We start from the raw sequence: 11,601 nt of genomic DNA, 5'->3' as shown, positions 1-11,601 counted from the left end.
AGTTTTTTTAAATTATTATGTTTTGTGTTTTTATGTTGTAAACCACCCTGTGATCTCTGGATGAAGGGCAGCATATAAATTCAATAAACAAAATAATAATAATAATCTTCTTTGCTTCCTAAACTGATGTGTTCTTCCAGTAATGTGTAGTGCTGGAATGTGGTGCTTTTTCTGTCCTTAAGAGCTTGGATTGACATGATTTTTATATTCTATAATTACTGAGTAAGATCTGAACTGTAAGAGTGACACTGTCCAGAATATTTAACTACTTTATAACTAGCTTCACTTTACGTCACAGGAATTATTATAATATTTGTTTATGTAGCCTTCTTGCATGATCTAAGAATTTTTATGTAGAAGGAACTAAGTTGCAATTCTATATATACATACAACTGACTTTCTTCTAAATAGACTGGTATAGCAGCCAGTGTTCTGTAAATTCCATTGAAGTCTATATCATTAGACCTTATTAATACTTGTAAGACATCTTTGGATATTGTAAATTTCATAGAATGTTGGAATGAATGTTACAGGTTCCTCAAAATTAAGTACAATAACCTGCATCATGATGAACGACGTAATGGTTCCCTCACACAACCATATTAATATTTTTGCTGCTCCAAATTGCAACTGTTCTTTTTGTTAGTTAAATGTTGGAGTGCCTGGAAATGTCATAATTTTGAATTACTAACCACACTGAGGAACTGGGTTGTGGGTACACTCTAAATACTTGACATTATAAAAGTAATACAAGGTGGCTGAGAGATTCTAAACCATTGCTTCCCTTTTATACTCTGTTTATGGAAATGAAGTTTCCTATTTCTGTAGAATTTTGCTGCCTTTTCACCCACCTATATGCAGAAATAATATCTCTTTGATTTTGTCTCACCTATGTCTGAGTATATGTGCTCCATAACTTACATCCTTTATTGCTGGATGACATCTACTTTGTGATTATTGCGACTCTTCACCATACACGTGAAGGATCTGTTTGAGTTGAAAAAATACACTTCTACCCCATTTTGTGGAGAAAAAGGTAGTCTCCAAAGAATACAGAATACAGCGTCACTCAAATCCCTACAGAATATGGCTACCCCGTAAAAGATGTATGAGATTAGTAAAGGTAAAGGGACCCCTGACCATTAGGTCCAGTCGTGACCGACTCTGAGGTTGTGGCGCTCATCTCGTTTTACTGGCCGAGGGAGCCAGCATGACTAAGCCGCTTATGGTGAACCAGAGCAGCGCACGGAAACGCCGTTTACCTTCCCGCTGGAGCGGTACCTATTTATCTACTTGCACTTTGACGTGCTTTTGAACTGCTAGGTTGGCAGGAGCAGGGACCGAGCAACGGGATTTCCCCCCGTCGCGGGGACTCGAACCACCAACCTTCTGATCGGCAAGTCCTAGGCTTTGTGGTTTAACCCACAGCACCACCCGTGTCCTGCAAGTATGAGATTACTAGATGTATAAACATGTAGCTTCCAGCTGAAATGTAAATGTACCAACTTCTTTTGCTTTTCATCTTTCATCTAAAAAATATTTCTCAGCTGTAGATTCTGGAAAGAATGGGGGGTGGCCTCATAAATGAGGCTGGTTGGATATTTAAAGGTTATGAACCTCCCTTCTCATAATCTATTATTTCCAAACAGGTTAATCTGGGGGAGTTAAGTTCTGCTCTATATAATTTATAAACATGAGAGTGAGTAACCTTTGATGACTAAATTAAACCATGAAAGAATAAAATGCTCAGCTTTCTCTCTACAAACTGGTATTTCATGTTTCACCATATTAATAGTTAATATCTCTGGTCCGCAAGAATGGAGATGTTTCGGTAGAAAGTTCATTTCTTGACAGAAGATATGATGAGTAGCATGACGGTAAAATGATTAATGTGGAAACATGAGAAAGAATTTTTTTAAAAAAGCTTTCCTCCTTATTAAGGGTTTGCCTTCATGTCTGAGATGTATAGCTTTTACTGTTTACTATATATTCTAGTTTTAGGGTGCATCCAGGTCATCATTTTTCCAGGAGCTGCTACTGAAAATAGTTCAAGAAGACTGAAAGCAAAGAATTAAGGGTGTTTCTCCTTCACTCAAAATCACAGCCTCCTGAGACTGCTTTTCTTTAAAACAGAACAGAACTTCATATCATTTGCAAATAAATGTAGTTTGCACCTGGCTGGGACCAACAAGTGGATTGGGTTTGATGCCGACAGTGAGTGTCGCGATCAACATGGTGAAAACAGGATGCAATGAAAAGGAATAGCAGGTGGGATGGGCCTGGCTCCAAACATGGAGCCTGTTGCCCAATAGGTCAGTGTGTCTGGCTGTTGGTGGTTGACTGTTAGAAGGTTCATGGTTCAAGGCCACCCAGGGACAGCTGTGGGCAGGATTTCTGCATTGCAGGGGGTTGGTTTAAGTCGACATTTCTCTCTGTCCTCTCTCCAGTCCTCTCGCAGGGCCATCCTAACCTTTCTCTATAATACCCACTCATATGCTCTAGTCAGAACGTGTTGTGCACCTTTGACTCAACAAGAAGTTGACTTTGGGTCACGGTAAACTAAAGGGAAAACTGTATATAATTTATATTGCAGTTACACTATAAAATACTCATGACCATGTGCACCTGGTCCTTCAGGGGCACAATTGCCCCGTTCAAGACCAGGGAAATCTCCCAGCCCCTGTCCCCCAGAAACAGTACTTCTGTCTTGTCCAGATTCAACCTAAGTGTGTTAGCTGCATAAAATATAATTACTTTTATTTTATATTTATGCTGCTGCTCACTAAAGCTTCCATGGTATCTTAAAGCAAAGTTAATAGGTGCAAAAAAATACCATAAATATAAAACTAACAGCAATCAAAGAGATAAAATGACAGAGAGCAACAGCTAAAAGCAATGTTTAAATTCAGCAGAACAGATAAATAAACTACAGCCAGCTTACACCAAATGACAAAAATGTCAGGCAATAAAAAAAGGATTGGCACTAAAATGATGTCAAAATTGCCATCTGAAAAGCCTCTCTGGGGAGAGCAATCAAGCTGGCCATCCATTCAGTCACCACCCACCTAAACAGGGGTTCTGAGGATGGCCTTTAAGGATGACTGCATATTAAGTCGCTACAATGTTTGGTTTATGTACTCTTAGGGTCAAACTACATATATCTATGATTGCATTTATTATATTTGCTGTTTGTTACTAAATGATTACATTTAGTATATAAAGTTTGTTACTATGGTATGTATGTTTGTGTTTTTATGTTGTAAACTGCCCTGTGATCCCCAGATGATGGGCAGTATAGAAATGTGTGTGTGTGTGTGTGTGTGTGTGTGTGTGTGTGTGTGTGTATGGTAAAGGACCCCTGACAATTAAGTCCAGTCACGAATGACTCTGGGGTTGCGGTGCTCATCTCACTTTACTGGCCAAGGAAGCCCACATTTGTCTGCAGACAGTTTTTCCGGGTCAGCATGACTAAGCTACTTCTGACGAAACCAGAGCAACGCACGGAAATGCTGTTTACCTTCCTGCTGGAGCAGTAAATATCTACTTGCACTTTGACGTGCTTTCAAACTGCTAGGTTGGCAGGAGCTGGGACCAAGTAATGGGAGCTCACCCTGTCGTGGGGATTCAAACTGCCGACCTTCCAATCGGCAAGCCCTAGGCTCAGAGGTTTAGACCACAGCGCCACCCGTGTCCCTATAAATATATTCTTAAAAATGCAGCCACAGAGAATGGGGCAATAGCACATGGAAAGTGGGGATTTAACCCTTTTCTCCTGCACAACATTTCCAACAAAAATAGTTCCTCCCAAGCAGCAATCGATGCTAATTTTTCTCAACTGATCATAAGCTAGGCAGTAAGGATGCAACTGTTTGGTGTACGTTTGTTACAATATTACATGTATATATCCAGCTCACAAAGTGATAAATATTTATTCTCTTACACATATTTTACTGTATTTATTTATTAAACTGAATAGGAATTATTAACTCAGTCCTAAGGTATATTTAAATACAGGCAAGTCCAACTTTTTAAATGTAATTCTCGTGCATGCAAGTATGTTTGGGAGTGGGGCATTGGTCTCCATAATAAAAGATGGAGGAGTGAATTGATGTTTCCTGTTCTGAAAGTAAATATTTTGCTTCAAGAGTTTGCCTTAAATGTCTCCAGCTTTGCTTTGGCATTTATGTAGCAGCAGGATACTATTATCCTACGATAACAGTCTCTTGCACAGACATGATAGTTTAATTAGAGCAATATGGAAACAACTTTAGTATCTTTGACATGGGCTCTACATGGTGAGTCATTGATACTATAACTAAAGACAGATTTTTGGCATCACAATGTACAGTAGGACAAAGATTTGGAAATATAAAATTCTCTTCCACTTGAATGGCAGCCTTCCAGGCAGGGGCAGCTACACAGAGTGGCAAGGTCATGCATTTGCCAGGGCCCTAAGAATGTCCAAGTAACATTATCATTCTCACTTGGCATTGCACACTCAGAAAAGTCGGAGTCAATGTGATAGAATTCTCACTTTGTATGCCCCATCTTTCCTAGTTTAAGGCTGAGTGGAGGTGCATTGCAGAGGACTCCCACACTCCTGGAACTTGGCATTTCCCCCAAGGTACTTAAAAATGACCTCTTTGTGCTTAGTTAGTGCTTGTCCTTCTAATTCAGTAATGCTGAGTGGATATGATTCATCGGAACTTCTTCTATGCCAGCACCACTGAAATAAACAGAACATGCAAAGGAGTTCTGTACTCTTGTGGAAGTTTCATTTATTTCAGTAGGTTGACAAAGAATGGTTAATTGTGTCCATTTGTTTTACCAGCATATTATTGTTGTTACTACATTTCGGTAGATGCCAGCCTGGCAACGGTAGCAGCAGCAGAATAATAATAATAATAATAATAATAATAATAATAATAATAATAATAATAATTTATACCCCACCCATCTGGCTGAGTTTCCCCAGCCACTCTGAGCGGCTTCCAATCAAGTGTTAAAAACAATACAGCATTAAACATTAAAAACTTCCCTAAACAGGGCGGCCTTCAGATGTCTTTTAAAGATAAAATAGCTGCTTATTTCCTTCACATCTGAAGGGAGGGTGTTCCACAGGGTGGGCACCACTACCGAGAAGGCCCTCTGTCTGGTTCCCTGTAACCTCACTTCTTGCAATGAGGGAACCACCAGAAGGCCCTCAGCGCTGGATCTCAGAGTCCAGGATGAACGATGGGGGTGGAGATGCTCCTTCAGGTATACAGGACCGAGGCCATTTAGGGCTTTAAAGGTCAGCACCAACACTTTGAATTGTGCTCGGAAACATACTGGGAGCCGGTGTTATGTGGTCCCAGTGGCCACTCCCAGTCACCAGTCTAGCTGCTGCATTCTGGGTTAATTGCAGTTTCCGGGTCACCTTCAAAGGTAGCCTCACATAGAACACATTGCAGGAGTCCAAGCATATGAGAATGTACTGGTGTGGGTTGAGATAAGGGAAGCACAGTCTTCTTCTGTTATAAGTAAATGCAAATGTGCATTCTGTGCTTGTGCACCAGTTCTTCACCATAGGGATGAATTGGTAAAAAAATGAATAAGCTTTTTTTACGTTACAGAACTGTAATAAAGAGTTCTATAGGTGAATAGTATTTCACCCTTTTGCTGTTTGTCTACTTTCAGGATAAGTCCAACAGGCACATGTGAAAGTCACAAAGAATGTTTATTTAGTCAGGAGTAAGTATGTTTAGGATTGTAGTCCAAGGCTGCCAGGTAAATTGTCACCTATGAATATGTCTAGCATAGTTTATTATTTTAAAGGGATGGTGAACAAAAATCATGTTTTCAATCTGTATGTTTTTGGATATAAATCCATAGGAAGTGAATATGCTGTTAAAATGTTAGCTCCAAATTGCTCTTTTAAATAAACCAGCACCCTCAGTATTCCAGGGTACAATTCAAGCATATGCTAGAAGGATAACAAGGAAAGGAGGAATAGATAAAAGAACATTTGCTTTCATTAATAATCCCAGGAATAAATTAGAGGATTCTAATGAGCAACCTAACAATTATCAGCTGGAACTGTGACTTCGCATTCAGACTGCAACTTGATTGCCAAATAATGTTTTCATCCATAAATAAATTCTTCCATTTTATTTGACAGTCTCCCTTGATTGTGTTACACAACATGTCATCTTGTCAATATGTCACACAATTGTTAAGACTGGTATTTTGGGCAAGAGGTTTGTCTAAAAGAGTTAGATTTGCAATGGCTGGAAACTTCAAAGTAAATCCATCATCTAAATATGTCAACTTTATTCTGTCCACAAATCTGTTTTCTGTGCTTTATTCCAAGTGTTATCTGCTGACATTTAGTGACAAGAACTAATCCCTTGTTGATCTCGTAAAAGGTGAAGGATTCTTTTTGATCTCATTATCAGAGTTGCTAATCCTCCCCCCTCCCCCGCATAGCTGTTTTGGTACAAGAAACCTTAAAAATGATGCAAGTTGGTACTCAGTTCTTGTTTAATGTTGTCATCCTCAAAACTGTATTTCCCTAGTGCAAATCTTCACTTCAGTGAAACCTCTACTGGTATAGCGTTTTGAGGGATCACTTCTAAGTTGACCCAATTTGACCATGTTCAGTAATGTGAGGTGGGATTTGCTTAGAGAAAATTTAGAAAACCATAATGTTAAAACTCCAAAGTCAAGGGCAATTTTTTAAAAAAGGCTTGTGGGAGGAGGCATGAAATCTTTGGATACTATAGGAACACATTGGATTTTTAAAATTATGATTTCTATATTTGTTGCTTATACTAATATTCATGCTTATGACCTTTAAAGGCTGTTGAAGTGCTTGGTCAACAGAAATGACTGAACAGTATCAGACTCTTGCTGTTATGTGGTGTGAATTGACTTCAATATGAGTTACACAGCCAATAATAAGTAGCAATTTTTTATTTTGATTTTACTGACAGTGCATTCCAGTGCATGTCTACTCTGAAGTCAATCCTATTGAGTTCAAAGAGAAATATTCCCAGGTCTGTGTGTTTAGAATTGCTGCTACTCATTCACTAGTGTAATATCACTAAATTACATTTGTTTCAAACACAGGAATCAAATAATGTTACAAATGCATTTATTATTGTTTCCTACTTTGAAATATTATTTCAGTTTCTGCCCTTTCTTTTTCATTTCTCTACAATTATTTTTCTTTACACTTGTTTCTGCTTAGTCTGAATCTCAGGTTGTACAGGAGCAAATTGGTGAGCGGAACCAATATTTCAGTCCCTTCATCAGGGCTCCTATTACAGCAATTCAGTCAAGGTAAAAAGACTGTGTGCAAAGTACATTTTTGCATACAGGTGTGTGGAATATTTAAGTAGATTGTATGGAGCTAGTTGGATAAATTGTATGGAAGAATGAAGGTAGGGGGAAAGACCCAAATAACAAATCTAGTGGGACACAATGTTCTAGAAGTAATTCTGTTACAAGAATGTAACATAACATGCACTTTTAAATCCTATTGTTTTAATTAAGTACTGTATATGCTTAATTTCCCCCCAGTCAAAATCAATATGGCTGAAACATGCTTAATTTTATATGAATTTTGCCCTGTGGGTTCTAAACTTCCTGGGATCAGCATTCAGTATTTTTTTTTTCTCCATTTGCTTTAAAATGCATTTAGACACAAATCTGTACAGCTGCTTGTCTGGAAAGTACTGGTCAAGTACTCTTTCTGCAGGGTATGGGTGTTTGAAATTGGCATTTTCAGGCTTCAGCAACAAAATAAGTAGCTAATCAGAAACAACAACAGGGGTTAAAATGTGTGTTAAATGTTGTTGGCAAAGGTCTGAGCAACAGCTAGTATACGTGACTGCTTTTGGTTCTCTATCCATCTCTCCACCCCCTCATCAATACAGATGAGAAACTGAGGTGGCGAAATGGCCCAATTCCCATTTGTGAAATATTTCATTTCAATATACTGTTTGCAGTGGTGTGCTTGGAGGCCTATAGAGGAACTTTTAGAAAACTGCTTCCTGCCTCAAATTTCCATATATATATACAATAGATTCTATGGTGACCAAAAATAAATGATCAGTTGAAAAACCAGGACATATTAAATTATAGTAGAGGTTTCCATATTATTATAATCGTTAATATGATGAAGCAAATTTGTTTAAACAAATAAAGCAACTCATCAGGGCTGGCTCCAGGTTTTGGGAGACTTAGAACTTGGATACTGCCTTACAGTGAATACATCTCATCTGAGAAGCTGAAAGGGATGGGAAGAGAGGTATTCAACTTAAAAGGCTCATCTCTTAAGTAATTTTGAGGGTGCCCCTTTTGTCATTGTGGTTCCAGAGTCAATAACCTGCTGGCTATGTAAATCAAGATATTTTTCTGAGAGCAAAGTTACATTATTAGGCTGAAAGCTCTAGAACATAAAGGGATAGACTTGCCAATATAAGCAACATGTTATGAGTAAATTATATATGTTGAAATTCAGGGGAGTTTCAATGAAAATCACATCTTCCAAGGGCAACATCCTGATTTCTGCTAGTACACTTCATAAATGACATTTAAAACCCGCAGAAACCTGCAGAAAGTATCCAGAGTAATGATTTATCATTGTTTGAAAACTTGGTCCTCTGTATTGTGTAAACACATAGTAATATGTCGCTTATTGTGGAAAGATACTGTTATAAAGTTCATCAGCCTGACAAATTTTGCTTATAGTATATAAAACCTGTATGTTTTCATCTTAGCTACAAAGATGACATCACATCAATCAGATTTGGCTACCATCATCACATTCAGTTTGACAGTAGGAGATCTATTGATTAAAGGCACAAAAGTAATCTTGGTTTCCTGAATTTAAACAGGGAACTGCATGGCTTCCAGCTACTGAATATACATTTTTTCTGAATTAGCCTGCTAGCTTTCTTTGCAATTCCCCCCTCCCTGCAGGTTTTGTTTTTTAAAAAAAGGTTCATAGTTCAATTTTTCTTCCCTGATTTAATAGACTAACCTGGCTTAAAATTCACAAACTCATAAACAGCTAAGAATGTTGATGTGTAGGATTCATTAAAGTCATAAGAAGTTCACTTCTTGGACACACATTTTAGAATTATCTGACTCTATTAGAAGAGCACCCTGGAATCAGTCTACCTTAACACCAGATTTTTTCCAAAGTACTCAGAGTAACAGCGTCTTTTGCCATAGAGCATGTGAAGCCATTCCAGACTTCCCTTTTCTCTTAATTTTCCTTCTCTTATCATGTTCATCTTGGTCGAAAAAATAAGCAAGCAGCTGGAAGGGCATTCTAATGTTTCTGTTGTGACCAAATGCATTACCAGACAGACATGTTATTTCAGTACAAAAGGATGCAGTGGACTCTGTACAGAAGCCTCTGAAACATGTTCTTCTGCTATTTTAGTCATGGTCTTGTGGTCCACCTGAACAAATACTATAGACTGCTTTTTAAGGATCAACAAGCTTATTGGAAAACAGATTATTTTCTGGCAGATTCGAATCAACATTTTAAATTAATGTTTTAAATTTCAGATTAGTGCAGACATTTTCAAACTTTTTACTCCCTGGGCTCAATTGAAAGAGTTTGCTTTGCTGTCCTTCTCTCCAACTCCCTATACAGCTCAGGACCAGGCTACTTGAGAGACCGCCTTATCCCTTATACACCCAGTAGATTGCTGCAATCTGTAGGAGAGTCTTTCTGCAAGTTCCAAAGATCTCAGAAGTCCACACTGCAGTAGCTCGGAGCAGAGCTTATAGTGTTGCTGTATTATAACTAAACAACTTACCCTTACTATTTCTGGGAAACTCAGTGTGGTTTTTAGTTACCTGCAGAAGCCATGGGGATGGTTTCATTGTAATTCTTGCATTGAAGGGGGTTGGACTAGATGATTCTCAGGATCCGTTCCCAGTGGCGTAGCGTGGGTTGTCAGCACCCGGGGCAAGGCAAGTAAATTGCGCCCCCTAACCCATGGATTTGCGCCCCCTAACCCATGGATTTGCACCCCCTAACCCTAACCCCCAGATGTTGCGCCCGGTGCGGCCGGCCCCCCACGCTACGCCACTGTCCGTTCCGACTCTACAATTCTATGATTTTATGATTCTCAACACATGTTGTTTGAAAGTGAAGGGAGGGTTGTGTGAGCTTTTCCAGACAATCAGTTCTGTCAAAGTGGTAATCTCATACAGTTTCATTTCTTCGAATAAATAACCATTAAGAGTAAAAAAAAAAAGACAAAGCAAAGCAAAACAAAACAAATTCAGTTCTACTTTTGTGTTTTACATTTTCTAATGGTTATGTTCTCGAAGCTACAAACATGAGTCTGACCAAACTGCGAGAGGCAGTGGAAGACAGGAGTGCCTGGTGTGCTCTGGTCCATGGGGTCATGAAGAGTCGGACACGACTAAACGATTAAACAACAACAACAAATGGTTATGGACAGAATTTCCAAAATATAAACAATACATAACGTCTTCCTGAACCAATCACAATAATAAGGTAGACAGAACTAGGTAGATGTGATATCAGATTTTGTCTGTGTGAATCTATTACATATGTGAATGCTGGCAGAGAATATAGCATTTTGTATTTGTCAGAGATAGCCCATTTTACTAAGTGCACCTAAGTCCTTTTATTGGGCACCTGCCAAAGCCGTATTATTACCATCTACGCAGGTTATAGACTGTTGGCATTTAAGATTAAGCAGTACTTAATGACAGAAGCAAAGCAACGCTGGAAGGTAATGTTTAATGATGGGCAAACTTCAAAACACTGGATTTTGTAAATGGCGAATGGACATAATTGGCAGTTTGTCAGAAAGCAAAAATGTAATTAAAGCAGCACCTGCCTGGAGTGTGGAACAAGATATTTCATGATTGAAGAGAAAAGGGAAAAATAGTAGTAACTGATAATACTCTGAAATTCAATGGGTCCTGGAGTGGGTTTCTGTGGGAATAATACTTCCTACTGCTCTATCAGGTAAAAAATTGGGTAAAACTCTGAGGTTTTCCTGGATAAGTAAATAAGATTTGCTTATTCACTATACTGTGTTGTTGTTTAGTCGTTTAGTTGTGTCTGACTCTTTGTGACCCCCTGGACCAGAGCACACCAGGCACTTCTGTCTTCCACTGCCTCCCGCAGTTTAGTCAAACTCATGCTGGTAGCTTTGAGAACACTGTCCAACCATCTCGTCCTCTGTCGTCCCCTTCTCCTTGTGCCCTCCATCTTTTCCAGCATCAGGGTCTTTTCCAGGGAGTCTTCTCTTCTCATGAGGTGGCCAGAGTATTGGAGCCTCAGCTTCAGGATCTGTCCTTCCAGTGAGCACTCAGGGCTGATTTCCTTAAGAATGGATACGTTTGATCTTCTTGCAGTCCATGGGACTCTCAAGAGTCTCCTCCAGCACCATAATTCAAAAACATCAATTCTTCGGCAATCAGCCTTCTTTATGGTCCAGCTCTCACTTCCATACATCACTACTGGGAAAACCATAGCTTTAACTATACAGACCTTTGTTGGCAAGGTGATGTCTCTGCTTTTTAAGATGCTGTATACTGTAAGGACGCGGGTGGCGC

The 11,601-nt window shown here is 39.0% G+C and overlaps 1 long non-coding RNA gene across 1 annotated transcript; it reads left to right on the top strand.

Annotated features, from left to right (window-relative positions):
• Window positions 1-6,463: 6,463 nt before the first annotated feature.
• LOC309360424 lies at window positions 6,464-9,726 on the top strand. The gene is made up of 3 exons (XR_014164134.1): window positions 6,464-7,323; window positions 8,766-8,854; window positions 9,653-9,726. It is a non-coding gene; the product is annotated as an uncharacterized lncRNA (long non-coding RNA).
• The last annotated feature ends 1,875 nt before the right edge of the window (window positions 9,727-11,601 follow it).

The sequence above is a fragment of the Podarcis melisellensis genome, assembly GCF_964234715.1.
Source record: "Podarcis melisellensis genome assembly, chromosome: 17".
Classification (NCBI taxonomy): Eukaryota; Metazoa; Chordata; class Lepidosauria; order Squamata; family Lacertidae; genus Podarcis; species Podarcis melisellensis.
The sequence above is the reverse complement of the archived record's forward strand: the minus strand, read 5'-3'. Positions and strand labels throughout refer to the sequence as shown.